Source organism: Podarcis bocagei, assembly GCF_964188305.1.
Source record: "Podarcis bocagei genome assembly, chromosome: 16".
Lineage (NCBI taxonomy): Eukaryota > Metazoa > Chordata > Lepidosauria > Squamata > Lacertidae > Podarcis > Podarcis bocagei.
Window position 1 is genome coordinate 37,020,032 of NC_138142.1, and position 5,517 is coordinate 37,025,548.

Consider the following 5,517-nt stretch of genomic DNA (forward strand, 5'->3'; position numbering starts at 1 on the left):
AATTAAATGTTTGAATACCACTTCTCATGGTTTCTGGACTGAGCAAAAATATACTGCATGGAGGTGGGAGATCTTCCTCCCAAAACGGTTAGGGTTAGACACAAGACATTCCTTCTTCCTTCTTCTGTATATTCTAAAATAAGTTTGCAAAAGGGTGCTACAATGTCTGCTCAGAAGGAGGCCTCACTGAGATCAGTTGCATTTGCAGGAATGTGGAGAAGGCATTTCAGCCTAAATAGGGCATTTCCTCAAACAAGCTAAGGGGTTAACATGATGATGCAGCATGTTGAACAAGGAAGGAAAAAATAATTAGATTATTTCAATTAAACATGTGACAATTAAAGGTCTGAAGATTAATTTTTACTGTAATTCTTGGAAGTGAGATGAGTGTTTTCCTCTAGGCACAACGACGGACCATATAAAAGGAGCTGCCGCACAATGGGTTACTTCAGAAACATCTGAAACTCCGAAAGCATCCCATCGGATCCAGTAGGAAACCAGGTAATTCCTTGCGTGCTCACAGGCTTGACGGGGACTGAAAGATCTCTTTTCTCTGAGGGCTTCTAAATATCAGGCCAGCTTCATTTATCTTGCTGAATATTACAAGGAATGAAATGTTGAAGGGAAATGGCAAGTTCCTCCACTGAGAAAAATCTAGATGAGTGTTTCAGCTGAGCTCTGGTGTGGTGTCCAAATGCATCTGATGGCTTCTGAGTGTCCTGTTGGGTTTCTAAACTTGTTGAAGAAAGTGCCTGTAGAGTGGACACAGCTTGAAATTTTTAGATAATGGAGTTCCCATCAAATGTTGCGTAAATAATTTTGGAGGGTCACAGGAACCAGGGGGCAAAAGCAGGCAGAGCAATAAATGCACATTTTTCCTTTGTACTGTAGCTCCACTTTGGGCGAAAGATTCTTGCTTTGCAGGGAGTTGGACTAGACGTGGGTCTCCAGCTGTTTTGGGAACTGTATTGGGAACAGATGGAGGCCCAAGTTTGGGAAACACTGGACTAGATCATGGGTAGGCAAACTAAGGCCCGGGGGCCAGATTTGGCCCAATCGCCTTCTAAATCCGGCCTGTGGACGGTCCAGGAATCAGCCTGTTTTTACATGAATAGAATGTAAAATAGAATTTTATTTAAATTGCATCTCTGGGTTATTTGTGGGGCATAGGAATTCGTTCATTCCCCCCCTGCCCCAGAATAGTCTGGCCCACCACAAGGTCTGAGGGACAGTGGACCGGCCCCCTGCTGAATAAGTTTGCTGACCCCCTGGACTAGATGATCCTCATGGTCCCTTCCAACTCTACAAGTCTATGATTCTAGTATCTACACAAACTCACAGGTCCCTCTCTAATCTTCCATTCAGACAATTGTGCGATGTTAAAATGAGTGGATAGGACAGGAAATGCAAATTTTAGCTTGGTGCAGAAGGCAAGTTTCTACAACCACTCAACCACTCATCTCTATCCTCTATCCAGGGAGTCAAGAGGCATTATCAGAGCTCAAATTAACCCTCTAGTCAAGCCAAAACATGGGAAAGCATGCAAAGCATGGTCTGTTAGGGGCATGGTCTGGGGAGAATAGGTATGGTTGGCAGGAGAGAGACCTGGAGACTTTGTTGTCCTCCATCTAGGCAAATAAGAGGCAGTATGAGATTTCAAGGACACATTTCAGAGGTGTGCCAGTAGAGAATAGCCGTGGTTTGGGAGAGCCAGTTTGTCTTGGGAAGAGTTTTGAGTGCCAGGAAGAAAGAAGAAGAAGAAGAAGAAGAAGAAGAAGAAGAAGAAGAAGAAGAAGAAGAAGAAGAGTAGTAGTAGTAGTAGTAGTAGTAGTAGTAGTAGTAGTAGTAGTAGTTTGGATTTGATATCCCGCTTTATCACTCCCCTTAAGGAGTCTCAAAGTGGCTCACAATCTCCTTTCCCCTCCTCCCCCACAACAAACATTCTGTGAGGTGAGTGGGGCTGAGAGAGTTCAGAGAGAAGTGTAGCTAGCCCAGGGTCACCCAGCAGCTGCATGTGGAGGAGCGGGGAATCGAACCTGGTTCACCAGATTATGAGTCCTTGTGCCTCAGGTTTCCCATCTCTCTTTTAACCCAGTTTTTTCAACCTATAACCTCTCTGCCACAATGTTATTACAGATCTACCCCAACTGTTCCAAGATGTCTCTGCTGAATAATGGAATCCTGTTGGAGGACTTCTCTAACCCAGAAGATGACTCATTCTGGCAGTACCCTGGCTGCTATCCACCCTATCAGCGTCCTGGTTGCTACGATCCTTGTGGTTCCAAGTACGGCCCTGGCTTCGGTTTCCCATGCCCCCCAGGGTACTGTCCCATCAAGGCCTGTGTCCCCTTCTATCCCCGACCTTATTGCCCATGTCCTCCAGGAACCTACCCCAGGAAGGTGTGCGTCCCCTACCGACGATATTACCCTGGTCAGGGCTGGCCATGTTAAGCTCGGACGCAACACTGATGGAACATCCAGGAAAGAAGACGTGAGATTCTAACCCTTGGCTGAAAGGATAGATACAGTATTCAGAAATGCTTAGTTCTCCAGAGATCCCACTGTTTGACCAGTGGGGTTTGTGAGGGCTCCAAACCTCTGCTAACAATCAATATTGCATTTTGACTGTGTTCCTTTGCTGGCCCAACTCTGCATGCTTATTTTCAACAATAGGCTTCTGTTTCCTGATTACATCTGCTGCCTTACATTCCAACCACTAATGATGCACCAGCACCTCCTAAATTACAGCTGTGATTGGCTGAAGGATGCTCATCCTACAAGGCCAAAGGGAAGATTGGAGGTCAGCTCTGTTGTCGTTGCCTTAGTCCACAGTGATGTATCAACTTTGTCTTTGCAATTTCCAGCTCCAAAGAGATGATATCTGATAATTGCCTTTTCAGTGGTCCATGTTGCATTGATATGCAATGGGCTGTTTCCACCATCTCCTTTCCTGCTTTTTCCTCATTAAAACCTTCTATGAATCATAGAACAATGTTGTGTTGTTTTCTTCATCCTCTTTTCTCATACACTTTGAAAACAATTGAAATGGCTAACATAGTTGTACAGTCGTAACTTGGTTTTTGAACAGCTTAGTTCTCAAACTTTTTGGCTCCCGAACGCCGCAAATCTGGAAGTGACTCTTCCGGTTTATGAACTATTTTTGGAAGCTGAAAGTCCAAGAGGGCTTCCACGGCTTCCAATTGGCTGCAGGAGCTTCCTGCAGCCAATCAGAAGCCGCTCTTTGGTTCCCAAATTTTTGGAAGTCGAATGGACTTCCAGAATGGATTCCATTTGACTTCCAAGGTACGACTGTATTCTTTTCAATAAATCTCCTGTGAGCACAACTTGGTTTGGTACAACATCTTGCATTCCAGGAGATAATGAAGGCACAGATACGTCTATAATGGACTCGTGGATTCCTATAATGGATTCCTGACCACTGGTCTTGCTAGGGATGATGGGAGTTGTATTTCAAAAACAGCTGCAGTCCCAAGGTTGGGAAACACTGTTGTAAAGGTTGTATAGTTACTTATCTCCTTGACTTGGGGGTCGCATCACTCCATACCCTCCCAACATTTGTCTGATGCAAATAGGGATGTCCTAAGAAAAAGCGGGATATTTTGGGATCGAATCAGAAACTGGGATGGCTTCTGTAAATCCAGGACTATCTCTGGAAAATAGGGACACTTGGAGGATCTGAAATTGGAGGGTCCAAAATCCACCACTGGTTGAAGATAGTTGCAGATGGACTAGATAAGGAAAGCTTTGTAGCTGGACTGAAGCAGACTGAAGGAGGTATCCAGTCGAGTGGTGGATAAGTCCTTGCTCCTGGTGAAGGAAGCTGAACTCACCTCCATTTAAGATGTAGCAAGCTCTCAGCAGAAGATCTCATATGCTAGGAAGGGGGGGGATGCTGATACAAGATCATATGTCCTCTTTTTCCAGGACACCTCCGCTTTTTCATGGGTATGTAAAATGAGAGTCATCATAGTGATCCATAGTTAAAAGTAAGGTAAAGGTAAAAGGACCCCTGACCATTAGGTCCAGTCCTGACCGACTCTTGGGTTGCGGCACTCATCTTGAATTATTGGCTGAGGGAGCCGGCGTACAACTTCTGGGTCATGTGGCCAGCATGAATAAGCCGCTTCTGGCAAACCAGAGCAGCGCACAGAAATGCCGTTTATCTTCCCGCTGGAGCGATACCTATTTATCTACTTGCACTTTGACGTGCTTTCGAACTGCTAGGTTGGCAGGAGCTGGGACCGAGCAATGGGAGCTCACCCAGTCACGGGGATTTGAACCTCCGACCTTCTGATCAGCAAGCCCTAGGCTCTGTGGTTTAACCCATAGTGCCACCGCATCCATAGTTAAAAGTACAAGTCTTTTTTGCTCTTCAAAATATGGCAACCATAGCAGTAATCAGGACTTCAGGGCTTTACATTTGGGGTGGGGAACATGAGGCTTGAGGGATGAATGTGGCCCCTCACTCTTGCCCTCAAGAATCCTCAGAATACCCCCCTCACTAGTCCTGCTTGGATGATTTTCTCAAACTAGAATGAATGCTTCGACTCTTGATGTTTCCTCTTGCTGGTCTGGATGGAGGACAGAGAAGTATGCGTGAGCATGGGTAAATATTAGCCTTTGGCACAAAAAGAAAATTCACATTAGTTGCTCTGCTCCATCTTTTCACTGGCACTGCCCACCGCTGTCGTATGCCCCCACCTCCACCCCGGAAGGTTGCCTAGGGATAGACACAGCCCTTGAAAAAATAACCAACATTTCGAATCAGGTCCAGTGCAGTTGCTCAAAAACAGGTGAGCTGTGTACTTATCTGCCCGCACCTGCCAAAAACAGGAGCGGTAGTTTTCAAAGTTGCCTCTAGATGCAGCTCCATTCAGAGTATATGATAGCTATCAAACCCGGAGGCTACTGAAGCATGGATGACAGCAGGCAAGTCTTTCAACAGATGAGTAATGATGATGATAACATACAGTTGTGATTCTTTGTTAATGCTTCATGCATTCTCCCTTGCTGCTGACTCTGCCTGCCACGCCCTCCTTAAACATGTCTGTCAGGGATAGAGAACTTTTGCCCCTCCAGATATTGCTGGACCATAACTCATATCATCTCCCGCTGTTGACCATGCCGGCCGTCTGGGGTGTATGAGTTGAAGAACCTCTGGAGAGTGACAGGTTCATTTGTTTGAGCCTTTATGGTCAGAATACTAGGGGGAAAAGGGTTGGGGAATGGAGTGAGCGGGGATAGAGACCCTAGTACCATGTTTCCCAAACTTGCACCCCCAGCTCTTTTTCGACTACAACTCCCACATCTAATAATAATAATAATAATAATAATAATAATAATAATAATAATTAATAATAATAATAATAATTTATTATTTATACCCCTCCCATCTGGCTGGGCTTCCCCAGCCACTCTGGGTGGCTTTCAACAAAATATTAAAATACAGTAATGCATCAAACATTAAAAGCTTCCCTAAACAGGGCTGCCTTCAGA

The 5,517-nt window shown here is 45.2% G+C and overlaps 1 long non-coding RNA gene across 1 annotated transcript; it reads left to right on the forward strand.

Moving 5' to 3' along the window:
* Nucleotides 1-380: 380 nt before the first annotated feature.
* LOC308575044 lies at nt 381-2,992 on the forward strand. The gene is made up of 2 exons (XR_014002689.1): nt 381-501; nt 2,137-2,992. It is a non-coding gene; the product is annotated as an uncharacterized lncRNA (long non-coding RNA).
* Nucleotides 2,993-5,517: the final 2,525 nt, after the last annotated feature.